At 37.1% G+C, this 13,252-nt stretch overlaps 1 long non-coding RNA gene across 1 annotated transcript in view; it reads right to left on the minus strand.

Moving 5' to 3' along the window:
* Nucleotides 1-13,252, minus strand: part of LOC142874900 (uncharacterized) — a 181,271-nt gene that overhangs the window by 4,915 nt on the left and 163,104 nt on the right. The gene's annotated exons all lie outside the window — the stretch shown is intronic.

The following is a 13,252-nucleotide window of genomic DNA, read 5'->3' on the forward strand; positions in this document are numbered from 1 at the left end:
TTCCCAATTACATATATTTTTATATTCCATCTTTGAAGACAGCCTACCAAACTGGAGGTTGGTGTGGCCTAGGGATAGAGTACTTCAGGCAGGTCTGAGTGCAATAACTGATTGTACCCTGTGAATCCTGGCTGGTTACTTAAACCTTTGTTTCCATTTTTCTACCTGTACTATGGTTGCTATGGAAATTAAATAACATGTAGTTACCACAGTGTCTGGAGTATAACATCAGAATACAATAACCACTGCTACAGTTATTATCTTTATTGGCAGTTTCTTAGCATATATTGCTTTAGTGTCAATAAATGAACCATCTCATTATAAATCCTCCCAAACAAAGCCAATGTCAAGTAGGTTGGATAATCCATGAGCAAGCAGCACCCCTGGGAACCCTGGAATGAACTAAGAAAAGACACAGGGTCCTGAAGAGAGGGCTTTACTCCCAACTTACTCCTTCACCTGCCTCCAGTGGCAACTCTCTCAGCCTCCTCAATGATTAAGTGACACAGCCCAGAGGTTAAACAAGTGTTCTCATAAACTCCCGACTGTGCATATGGGAATTGTGGCCTCTCCTGTCTTAGAGGCACGCTTGCTTTGAGAACATGAAGCCAGAGTTGTTGGGTCGGCTACCTCATACTGCCCTCTGCAGAGGCATTTGGTAAAGCCTTGAGCCCGAACTCCAGAATACCATGAAGATAGCTTTATTAGCAAGGACTGAGAATATTTATTCCCTCCAGAAATATTTTCTTAAACAACCTGAGCTATTTATTCAGTATTGCATCTTAGAAGCAAATTAGGTATCGAAGTGAAAGTACCCTAATGGGACTATCAGAGCTGATTTCCCAAGAATGAAGGATTTCTTCCGAGTAGAGAAATGAAAATGCCTCAGGCCTCTGTTCCAATATGAGAATCATATGTTTGTGGATGAGAATCTGTTTTCTATGAAATTGCTCCGGAGTTTTTATAGTGGTAACTTCCATAATTTCTATTTTGAAAAGCATGTCAGTCTTATTAACTAGAGGATACCTGGATATCTGTCAGAGATGAAAATGCCTTTATCATTTTTGAGTATATTCTGCATTGCCAAAATGTGTATCTCAAGCCGCCCCTGCCAGCTCTTTCTCATTACATTCTGGGGCAATGTTTTCCTACTGTGCTTGCAGGCTGGAAGCATGAGGTCACTGGAGAGAACCAAGCTCCAATCCCAAACTTCATTAAAAGTAATTTCTGAGTTATATACGGCATTGCTTAGCCACTAGATCTCTGCCTCCCTAGTCATAAACAATCAACAGGTATTTTGGGGGTGTCTTATTTGTGCACAGAACTGTTCTAAGTACTGTGCAGAATGCCAAAGGAAACTATGCTTTTTGAGATTAAGAATCATGTAGTGTTATTGGGGAAGGGAAGGTCACAGAAATTAGCATACCAAACCAAGTGCAAACAATAGAATCAAAGCAATGGCTGAGTAATGCAGCAAAAATCTATGAAATCTAGAAAATGCAAATACTTGCATCACTGAATTGGATTCCTCACTGCATTTGATCATATTCTTATGATTTTGATTTTGAGTCTCTAAGACCCAAAATATTCTTGAGAATTTGTTAAACCTAAATGTAACACACTAGTTTTGTAAAACTATTGTAAATTAGCCATGGACATCACCATAAGACTATGGCTTCAGAAGATCCAAAACCAGAAATCTAAGGAGAACAATCATAGTACAAACATGATTTTGCACATATGGATTTCACTTTTTGTCTCAGGAACATTTTTTTGTTTTGTTTTGAAAGCCCAGGCTGATTTTTCGAGCACTGTAGAGAAATGAAGGATCATGACCAAGTTCCATCAGACAGATTTGCACCTGCATCCATTTACAAGCAAACGATTCCATTTGCATGCACAAATTGAGTAATTAGGCAGCTAACTCCAAGATCAGCAAACGTAAATGCTTATTAGCCCACCAGCAAATTGATGCTCATAAAAATTTCCAATCATAGCTTATAGTCCAATTTCTTTTCACCTTTCAAATAATGGCAATATTCTTATAATTCCCAAGTTTTCATGGCTTGGGGTTTTTTTCCCCAAATAAAATAACTATCTGAAGTGTTAATACTCCATAAAGTTTTCACTGTTTCAAACAAGGATTGAAATAACTTCTAAAATTACCAAAAATGATAAATTTCCCACAAAATTCATTATTGTACATACATTAGTGTATATGTTCACATAGATACGTATATGTATGTATTTGTATGTGCATTATATAATATACATATATACACTATATATTTTTAATTGAACTTTATTACTGAAATGGATCTTACCACTTGCTCATTCCCTTATTTTTCATACTATAAAACTAAGAAGCAGAATAAGAAAATGCCTCTAGTTAGTTGCACAGCTAACTAGATTTGATTCTAGGTCTCCTGATGCATTCTATTCTATTAGTCTATTCCTTCAGTGTCTTCTTAGGAAAGACAGAATATCTGAATAACTCAGAAAGTTAAAATCAACATATGCAAACAATTTTCTGAAATTGTTTAAATGAATTTTTCCTTCTTATCTTTTAACAAGATAAACTAATTGAAAATTTGACATAATTTGACAGTTGGAACAAAGTTTAGCAGTTAGGGAAGTTGCAGTTGTCAGACTGTATGGATGTTTGGGTCTGTAAAATTTCATACAATGTGTTTCCAACCTTTATTTTGCCAATAGGGACACTTAAAAAAGTGACTATAATTCATTAACACCATAATTCCTGAAAGAAAGGATATTCTAGTGCCAAAAATAAAAAATAAGAAAAAAGTATATGATCTTAAAATAAAGGATTATTTTATAAATCAAATAAATTTAATTTTAAATAAAACTATGTAAATAAAGTTTATATAAACACATTTTTCTCAATCTGTTGTGGACAAGTTAGGACGTTCTTTCATATGTTGAGCCAAGACCTAACTTTCTAGAATTTTTACCCTTATTTGTCTGTACATTCTGGAAGAAATACTATTAAATAGTACCAATGTGGTACCAGTCACATACAAACAAGTCCACTGTCCGATCATCAGATACTTAGGTAAGCACAGCATGGAGGCAGAGGAAACCAATATTTGTAAAAAGAATCCATGTCTTAAAGGACAAAGAACAGACAAAAAGATCTAAATGATCTAAATTCCTGAGGATTTCAGAAAACTTCTGACAAAATTCCATGCCAAAGGCCATTTAAATAATCATGTCATTATGATTTTTAAAGTGATGACAAAAGCAGAACTACTTGAGCACTGTGTCACTGACAAAGGTAATTTTATACATATTATTTTATGTGTCATTAATTGTGTAGGGTAGGAAAATATATTTTTCCTCCTATCCATCTTAGGTTCTTTGGCTGGGGCCCCTGTAACAAAAAGACAGTTTAACAAAAGAAAAGCCTACAAATTTATTTTATGTAAGTTCTTTGTGCTAAGGAAATTTCATAGGGAAATTAAGACTCAAAGAAGTGGTTAGCTTTGACGAAGAGTGGAAAGTCATAGAAAAATGTGACAGGACAAAGGCTGTGAGTGAACCAAGGGAAACTCAGCCAGGCCTGTTTGTTCAGATTCCCTTTGTGTCCCTTTGTCTTCAGAGATAAGGATGCTTCTTTCCTCCAAGTACAGGGAGAGCACTTCTCACTCATATAAGGGAGTTATGACCTGCTTCAGAGGAAAAGAGTCGGGGAAAGTCACAAAAAGTCCTTCCTGCACATGCTGTTTCTCAAATTTTTCAGCTTAATACATTCCATATGCCAAGGTACCATGTTTTGTGGTAGGCTGTCCTGAATCTCATCACATACATGTATTATTATAAGAGTTACATATATTATTACATATGTTAGTTGGTAAATATTCTATGTATAGAGTCAAATCAGAACTATTTTTTCTAATTAGAAATAACAGGAAACAATGGGTTAAAGGAGTGCTTTTTGGGATAAAGTGAAAGTGTGAGATTCTTCAGATATCATAGATTTTAACCCATATGTCTTTGCTCTTGCTGTTTCGTTTGCCCAAAATGACTTTTATCTGCTTATAAACTCATGACAAGCCTGATTGTCACCCTATCAGGTCTAATTAATTAACTCATATCATTTGTACTTTACACATAAAATCATTATTGCACTGGCTGCTGAGTTTGGTTTATATGTTTCTCTGGTATACCAGGAGATCCTCAAGGGGTAGAACTGAATCTTACTATTTTATATATTTTTTATCTCATCTCAGGTTATATGGTACTTTCTTCAGGAAATCTTCCTGCTGGTTATCGTAAGTATTGGTACATTGTTGGGTGTTACTTCAGCACTCAGCATCATAGCCATCCTTATAACTCTTGTCAAACTCTATCGTAATTATCTCACTACTTGCCCTTTTTACCCACTAGAGAACAACATCTTCATGGAAAATAGTAGAAACTCATTAAATATTTGTGATTAGCAAAGTGACTCACACATAGAAATTACTCAATTTTTTACACATCATTGTTAATAGAAGTGCAATATTTTATGGATTTCCTGGAATTATTTCTGCAGGTACAGCTAAATGTGGACATTTAACTGTCACCTCAAGTCCAATGGTAAAATGCATCATCACCTTTCAAAACCATTTTCCCATTCAATTCTCCATTTCTGTCAAGATACAATCCTTCTCCATGCCACCTATGTCTTAGTGCTCTAATTTTCCTCCCTCTCCTCAATCCCTTCCTACTTAATCTACTTTATACACTGCTCTCCAATCAACCTTCCTAAAACTGCCACATTAATCACATTAATCCCATGTGCAAACCTTTAATAAATCCTCATTGTCTATAGGAAGTGGGGCCTGATTCAGACGGTCCTCCTTCCCTTTGAACATTATCAACTATTTCTCCTAATCTTGGTTTTTGCCAGCTGCTACAGTTCCAGTGGGCAGGAAGATGACAAAGAAGTGGCAGAGGGAAGGCATGGTGAAAGGGACAGGTGAACTACTTCCTCAAGGACGATGCCATAGGAGCTGTTAAAAAATATTAATTGGGACCCTTTAGGCTGAGATGGCTGCAAAGCCCTGGCTTCCTACTGATGCAACTCCATGTAAGTAGTAAAACAAAACCTAAGCTTAACCAATCAGAAACTAGGGCTTTCCACTTTAATCAAGCAAATATTTTCTTTGTCTTGTTTTTGCAGATACCTCATAAAAGTTTTCCCTCCACACCCCTTTGGTGGAGCCCAAACCATTTGTGGTTTGACACCACTGAATTGCTGTCAGCTCGAATAAACTTTTTAACATTTCAGTGTATCTAAACTTTAATGTGCCTAAGTCTTTTAACAGATTGAGGTGAAGATTTGGGGTTCCCAGTAGAAAGCTGGTGAGACACATTTGGGGTGAAAGTTAAGGTAAAACAGGAGAAGGAGTAGGCTTCCTCACACGCATGCACATATACGTGCACATGCACACACACATGTGTACACACACAGACACAATGATGAGCAGAGTGGCACTGGGCTGCGAGTTGAGAACAAAGCTACATCCATCCCATGTCAGCCAGTTAATCTTCCTGGTACACAACCAAAGGCAGAAACTAAGCCGCCTCATCCAGGAGTTGGGGATGGGGAATTCTGACAACTCAGGGAGGAGAGCAAGTGGGGCCTCATTGACCTGATCCACCTGCCCTTGTCCATCTGATCTTAACTCGTTTTTAAGCAACTTTTATACTTTAAATTGTCCAAATATTATATTCTCATGTAGACAATTTTAAAAAGAATAAACAAGAAAATAAAGATTCTTCAAATATATAGAGACACATATATGAATATATATCTTTTCTACATTAGAAAAATCATCCTAGACATCAACTTTAATGCTCCATGATATTCCACTAAATGTATTTAACTAGTCCTCTGTTTATTCATATTGATGTGAATATCTTTGTGCATAAATGGTCATTTCTTAAAGGTAGGTTCCTACAAGTAGGTCTGTGTTTCAATGGATGTGAAAAACTTTAAGATTCTTGATACATATTGTTAAGTTTCCCTCAGACAGCTCATACCAATGTATGAACCCACCTGTCTTCCTAGCACCAAGTGCTGTCAACTACTACCATATTAACTATCCCAACCCGCACTCACAAATAATATCAGGCAAAGAAGAATCAGTAGATATTTGTGAGAATAAATTTGCACAGAGGAGAACAACCAAGATAAATAAGCAGAACAACTAACTCTGGAGAAAACAGATGTAGTTCAGAGGCTAGAAGGGAGTTTTAAAATTTCTTATTCATAGCCTCAGAGAAATATGAGAAGATATTGAAACCACAAAACTATAGGCTGTGATCAAAAAGGAGCAATCACAGGAAAAGACATTTCTTGGTAATTAAAAACATGATTCTAAAATTAAAAATTTAATAGAAGTATTGAGGGATGCACTTGTAGAAATTTCTCAAAATATAGAGCAAGAGGAAAAAGGCAGAAAATCTGAGTGGCTTGTTGTTTGGTCTAGCCTGTCTTAACATGGAAAATAATAACACAGCTTTCAGAAACTGGGGTGGGAGAGGAGTGGGAAGATGGAGGGAAATATTAGGATCAGAAATGTCCACATCTTAAATCAATGGGGAAGAAAGTGATCAAATCAAAGAAGAGAGGCTTGAATATGTTACTTAGAGTTAGAAAGGAAACTGCCAGGAGAACCCAAACTACTGGTCATCAACAGAACTTGAGGTGAGCAGAAGAGATGGAGGAACATAAGTTAAATTCTCCTTTCATATCATTAAGACAAAAGATGTTGCTTGTAATTATGAAGAATTAAAGTGATTTTGTGTTCTTTGTTGTTAATAGCGGTAACTACCAGAAATGTTACAAACTAAAATTGTTTATTTTAATTTAAAATTATTGCTTGTTTATTTGTACTTTTCCAGAATAAAAGATGTATTATAGTCTTCTATACTGTCGGAATCTTTTCACCAGGTTCATGTAATCATATTATAAAAATGAAAACCACACGTTGAAAAGACAAGGTGACACACCAAGCTTTTCCAAACATGCAAGTCTACATTTATCCTGCATACAGAAGCTAAGGACCGGGTGTAGCTTAGGAGGCAGTTAGTGGAAAGAAAGTTGTGGGTTAGCCTTGGAAACCTTTACTCTCCATTTATTTGCAAGAGACCCTTTGGGGGAGCTTGGGAAGATGCTAAGAGAGTGTGAATCTGAGCTGGTGGGTATTCAAGTAAGACCTGCAGTTAGGAAGCATTATTTGAAGAAGGGGACAGGGAATACATTTTCACGGCACCACACAGAGGGGGTGATTGGAAGGAAGAGCAGATAGCATAGCAGCAGATTAAGCTGGAACTGTTTGGCAAAGGATGTTGAAAGTGACAAGAAGGTGGAGATTTAACTACAGGTTCTCCTGTCAAAATTTCTTGAAGAGAACATGAGGATAAATTCAGCAGATAAAATACTTTTAAAACATGGTGAGTGCGATGCATACCACCTGGAGGCTGAACACGCTTGAAGCTCTGGCATAGTGTCGTGGGGGAGGGGGGAAGGGGCAAGTTATGTAACCCTAACAATAATTGTACCCCCATAATATGTGGTAATAAAAAATACTTTTTAAAAAAAGTTGTCTAGCTTTCTCTCAACACATTGCTTATTTGTTATGTGGTCTTCTGATGATGACTTGCCCCCCACTCCTTCCCAGAAATAGTTATTCTTTTTTAAAGATATTATGGCCCATAAGACTATTCAACCACGATTTCAAATACACATATATATTCTGTGAATTACTCCTCCGCAGGAAGAAAAATCTCTGTCTACTGCCTGCCCATACAGAGCTATTCTACTAGTAGTTCAATATAGTGCGATCATATATGTAGGAACACTTTTTGTTACATATTTATTATGGTTATTCATATTATGGGAAATTTCCTATAGCATCAGTGTCCAAAGTAACTGAGGAGGAAACCACATTCTGGCTATCACTGTACTCAAAATATGTTATGTATACTTTGGACAAACATTCTCTTGCCTATTGACCAGAGCTCCCTTCTTTGATTTAGCTATCTTATTGAATAAATGAAATGGAAACAGTTTAAAAACATCTTATATCTGCTAGAAAGAGTATATCCTGGTAGAATGGGGAAGTACCTTCCTTGAGGAGACTTGGAATTATATTTAGAATCACTTCCCTTTTTTTCCCCAGCACCTGCATGTGTTGTTTTCACATAGTACCACCTTTCCTTCCTACACCCAAGGAGGGAGAAAGAGATAAATGGGAGAAAATGGGAGAAAGAAAAAACCTAGTAATTAGTTCTTCTGCATTTTCAAACAGGTATTTGCAAGCAACCAGAGGTTCTTCCTAGAAACTGTTGGCAGCAAAAGGAAAGGGCTCGTCCTCAGTCCTCATCTCAGAACTTCCAATGTCTCATTCCTTTACTACAGCTGCTATCAAACCCAAACACTTCTAAATAAAGCATCCTTTCAAAGTTTACTCTTGTACTGAATTAAAAATAATGAACTAGTTGTATAGAATTGTTTTAAAGGAGCAGTACCATGTGTAAGTAATCCAGAGAATAACAAATTCCAATTAACATGAAAATTTGCTAAACTACTGGGTAATTTCTTTTAGTTTGTTATATTACCTGGAAGACTCTAGATATATTAGGTACAGAGAAACCAGATAGAGGATAGTTTTTCAAGTACTTTGTTGGAGTTTAGAGTTTAGTTTCTTTGCTTTTATTTTTAGAAACAGTGTCTTGGTCTGTCACCTGGGCTGGAGTGCAGTGGTGTCAGCATAGCTCACTGCAACCTTGAACCCTTGAACAAAAGATCCTCCTGCTTCAGCCTCCCAAGTAGCTGGGCCTATAGGTCACCTATAGCCTATAGCCACCACACCTGGCTAAATTTTTAATTTTTATTTTTTAAAGACTGGGTCTTGCTATGTTGCTCAGGCTGTTCTTTGCTCTTTTATTAAGCATCTGTAACTCTGGAACATAGTGGTCCCAGTAGCCAAGTACTACTAAGAATCAACCTTCCAGAAAAATTATAATGAGATAAGGAATATCTGAGAATAGTGAAATTTGTAGCATGTATGTTTCTACCAAAATTGGCACCTACTGGGTCTCACCTACTGAATTTCTTTTGTTTCTTCACCACTACCTCTCAACCCTTTTTCTAAGATCTTAAATATTACATTATAAACTCGTTTCACCACACTGTACTCTTGTGGACCCTAGTGTGGCATCTGCTATAGCAAAAGTGGCTTTGGAGGAGTTTTCTTGGATCTGGGAGGAGGTAGCACTGGAATTGGTTGAATGGCTGAAGCTCACGTCAAGAAAATATTAACACGACAAGCAGCACAAGTCTCTGGGAAAGTGAATCCCACTACGGCCTGGAGAGCAGCAAATACGGGGGTGCCCAAGAAGCCAGGGCAGCTTGAAGGAGCTGAAGGGGAATCAGTGGAAAAAGATTGATGGTCAGCAACCTGGAAAGGCAGAAAACAAAGTGGAAAAGAAACACATGAAGATGATAAAGCACAAGATGGAGAAAATGAAGAAAAACAAAAAACAGTGAGAAGAACAGGACAGTGAAGTTAGTGAGGATACCAAATCAGAGGAAAAGGAGATGGAAGAGAACAAAGGAATCACTGATCCATGTAAAGAAAGGGTGGGTGATATCAGGAAGAAGAAAGTAGAACATGAAATTTCTGAAGGAAACATTGCTGCAGCCGCAGCAACTGCTCCTGCCTCAGCTACTACCAAAGCCAAGCACCTGGCTGCCATGGAAGAGAGAAAGACTGGTCCCTGGGAGCCCTCCTGGTTGAGACTCGTATGAAGAAACCAGAGATCAAACTTCGACATTTTGAGGAACTGGAAACTGTCATGGACAGAGAGAAAGAGGCTGAAAGTAAGGAATAATAATAATGCAATATAAATTATGAAAATATATTAGTATATATTAATATTATATCTTATATAATAATACAATATACAAAATAGTAACAGTGGATTTTTGATAATTAAACTCTGACCACTTTTCATAAAATACAAGTTAGACAAAATAAATGGAAGCCTATTGTGTTGGTCTCTGTAAAAAAATAATAAAATCAAATTCTGGAGAAATTGTCTTGAATCTTCAAGGAATATTATTGATCAATTTTTAGAATCACAGCATTCTCCTGTTGATACTTTTTATTCTTCCACTACTATTACTAAAAATAATTTGCACTGAGAGATTAAGTTTACACTCAAAGACTTACTAATGCCAATGAAGGGCAGAAAAAACAATTATATATTTAAACTTTTTCTTTTCTAGCTAAAAGGAGGAAGGAGTGTTTAAGAAAATAGGCTCTGGAAATGGACTGACTTGGTTCAGACCATGGCTCCATAGCTTATTAGCTGTGTGACCCTGAGCAAGTAACCTAACCTCTCTGCCTCAGTTTCCCCATCTTCAAAATGAAGACTACACTAGTTCCTACAGTATAGGCCAATTGGGAGCTAAACAATATAATACTGAAAAAATGCTTAGCTAGTTTCCTGTTCCTAACTGATATTATTTAACTATTTTAATCCTCCATTCTCTCATCTGTCAAAAAGAGAATACTTATTTTGACTAACTTAACATATTGATCTGAACATTAGAGAAGATAAAACACCACATTGCTTGATACATTATAAACCCCCAATAAATAGTAGTCATAATTTATTGGCCTAACTTTTTAACAAAACAGCAGTTGTAAATCCAAATATGGTGTCTTCCAAATGAACTTCAGAAACACTGCCATCTAGCGACGCATCTAAGGCTCCTCCCCACTCTGTTCCAGAAGCTAGTTCTATGACCTTTCATTGTTTCTGCCTTGTTGATGAAATAGGCTCTGCTCAGTCCTGTGAAGGTGCACTTTGAAAAGATCGGGCCCTGCTGGCCTCCACTGCCTGCCACAGGCTCAGGGAGCTGGGAACAAAAGGAGGGAAAACACGTGAGAGGCAGCAGCCCTGTGAGTACTTAGGTTCTAACAAGCCGTTTACTTCTCTCGTGTTCATGTTGACTCAACTGTGGACACAGTGTTTCCTTAAGCAAAATCAACGTGATAATAACGAAAAATCAACAAAACAGTGCAGCACACGAATTAGCTGGGGCATTACTGTGCAAAGCTATAGTATGGTAAGATGGGTTTGGGGTGGAGCGCAGTTAAAACAGCCAAGGAAGAGCCGTGGCAATTAAGCAGCAGATTACAGGTGGCTGGGGGCCAAGGGGCGAGGGATTATCTCGGCTGCCTCGACCACCGGCTTTCAGAGGCATTTGTGTGTTCCTGGACTAGAACAGAAATTGCCCTAAGACAAACTGAGCAGGTTGGACCTCATCTACAGAGCAAACACAGAACGGTGATAAATAAATGGTGATCTTTGCATCCTGTGCCTGAATATCACCTGCAATATTTTCTTAGTTTTGCTGCTTTTTGCAGGCAAGCACATTTGGGTAAAGTATTCCTCAGGCTTTAGACACTGAGGAAATTTCCCAGTTTAATGAGGACTCTTCAGAATCATTTGCTTCAATTACCCAGATAATGCCAGTAAAATTAGAGTAGGGATTAAGACACAAGTCAGGCCTCAATTGCATAGGTTTCTATTTCTACGTTCTGCTTGACCTTTTAGTTCGGACTCTGGTCTCCGAATCGTGGCCCCATTCTCACATCTTGAAGAAGCCTCAGCTGACCTTAATGAAGTCAGATTTTTCAGCATTGTTATTGAACCAAGCTTTGACTTTCATAGCACTTATCATATCACATTACATTTATGTGACTGATCATTTGATTCATGTCTCTTTTTCCCACTTGACTGTAGTAAGCGCTGTGAGAGCAGGGCTCTGTCTAACTAGGCTTTTGCATAACATCGCATGTCCACACTCAGCACAGGCCTGGCACCAGGCAGGTGCTGAATAAATGAGGAAAGCCGGATCATTCATTGCTGGCAGTAAGTGTTCCCCAGAGCTACATCAGTGACTGAACAGAAATGGATGTGCGATGTGGTAAAAGACCTTAGGACCCATTCACTGTCCATCTGCATACTAGTTAAAAAATGACTCTCTTGCAGAGGGATCAGGGGTCCTCCTAGGGAGAAAAACTGGAACTACCGTGCCAGAAGAGGGACAAAATTCATTTTGTCAGAACAAGGGAAAGTAATACCTCACTCCTCTTTCTCTCTAAAACCGGGCTTTATTTAGGGTTTATGTCAAGGGCAACGACTTATTTCTCCTCTAAAAGTAAATTTTGAATTCGATTTAAATGGTCAAAATTCAATTTTATATTTGTGGTATGAGATCAGCTGATATAGAGGCTTTAGAGAAAGGATAAGATCATTTTGCCACTTCCTACTACATTTCTACTTCTTATACATAATCATGGTCCTGAAAAATCATCTTACACATTAATTTGAATTGAAATGAAACTCCTTATCTGGTTTAGGAAAAAGAGCAAGATATGTCTTTCTATGTAATTATATGAAACAACCTCAGAAAATGCAAAGTCAAATAGCTTGATTTTTTAGAGTTTTCAAATTAAAGAAAAAGACAAGCTTGGTAAGACTGGGAAATATATTCACTGACAAGTCTATTTTCCCCCTGAAATTTAATTAAATGCCATTTTATAAGTCTGATATTAAGAAAATAGTTAATGTAGAACAAACTGCTTTCAGGTCAGCACTCAACATACGTAGAAGTCAGGTTTTTCTGCACTGGTAGAGGGAAATGGGATAATGAGGAACAAAAACCATAAAAAACAACAAGGAATTTCAAAAAATAAACCTCAACAAAATATCTATTTGTTTCAAGATTGCATATTACAGAATTTCAGTTGTAGCCTCATTCTTTCGATTTGCAACAATAATATTAGGCCTCTGCTATTCTTATCTGTGTTGCCCAAAATTCACCAGGTATTTTTAGTATGATAATATGGAATGGAGAAATCAAAGAAATGGTCCTTTTCTCAAAGAGATTACATTCTATTTCCATGAGCAGCATATTGCATTTGTTATTGCAGAAAAGGAAATTGATCTCTTACTCTATAAAAAGAAAATAACGTTTTATTTTCAGAATATTTTTGGTTAAGAGAATTAATTTAATCTGCTTTCATAAGTGGGTCAAGGGGAACGTGGAAAATATATACATATATACACATATATTCTTTTTAACAATCAATTTTCTTGATACAGTGGTATATTATAGTGCATTTTTGAGGGCTATAGTGTGTTATGGAATTTTTTAAAAAAC

This window comes from Microcebus murinus, chromosome 13, assembly GCF_040939455.1.
Source record: "Microcebus murinus isolate Inina chromosome 13, M.murinus_Inina_mat1.0, whole genome shotgun sequence".
NCBI classification, from domain to species: domain Eukaryota; kingdom Metazoa; phylum Chordata; class Mammalia; order Primates; family Cheirogaleidae; genus Microcebus; species Microcebus murinus.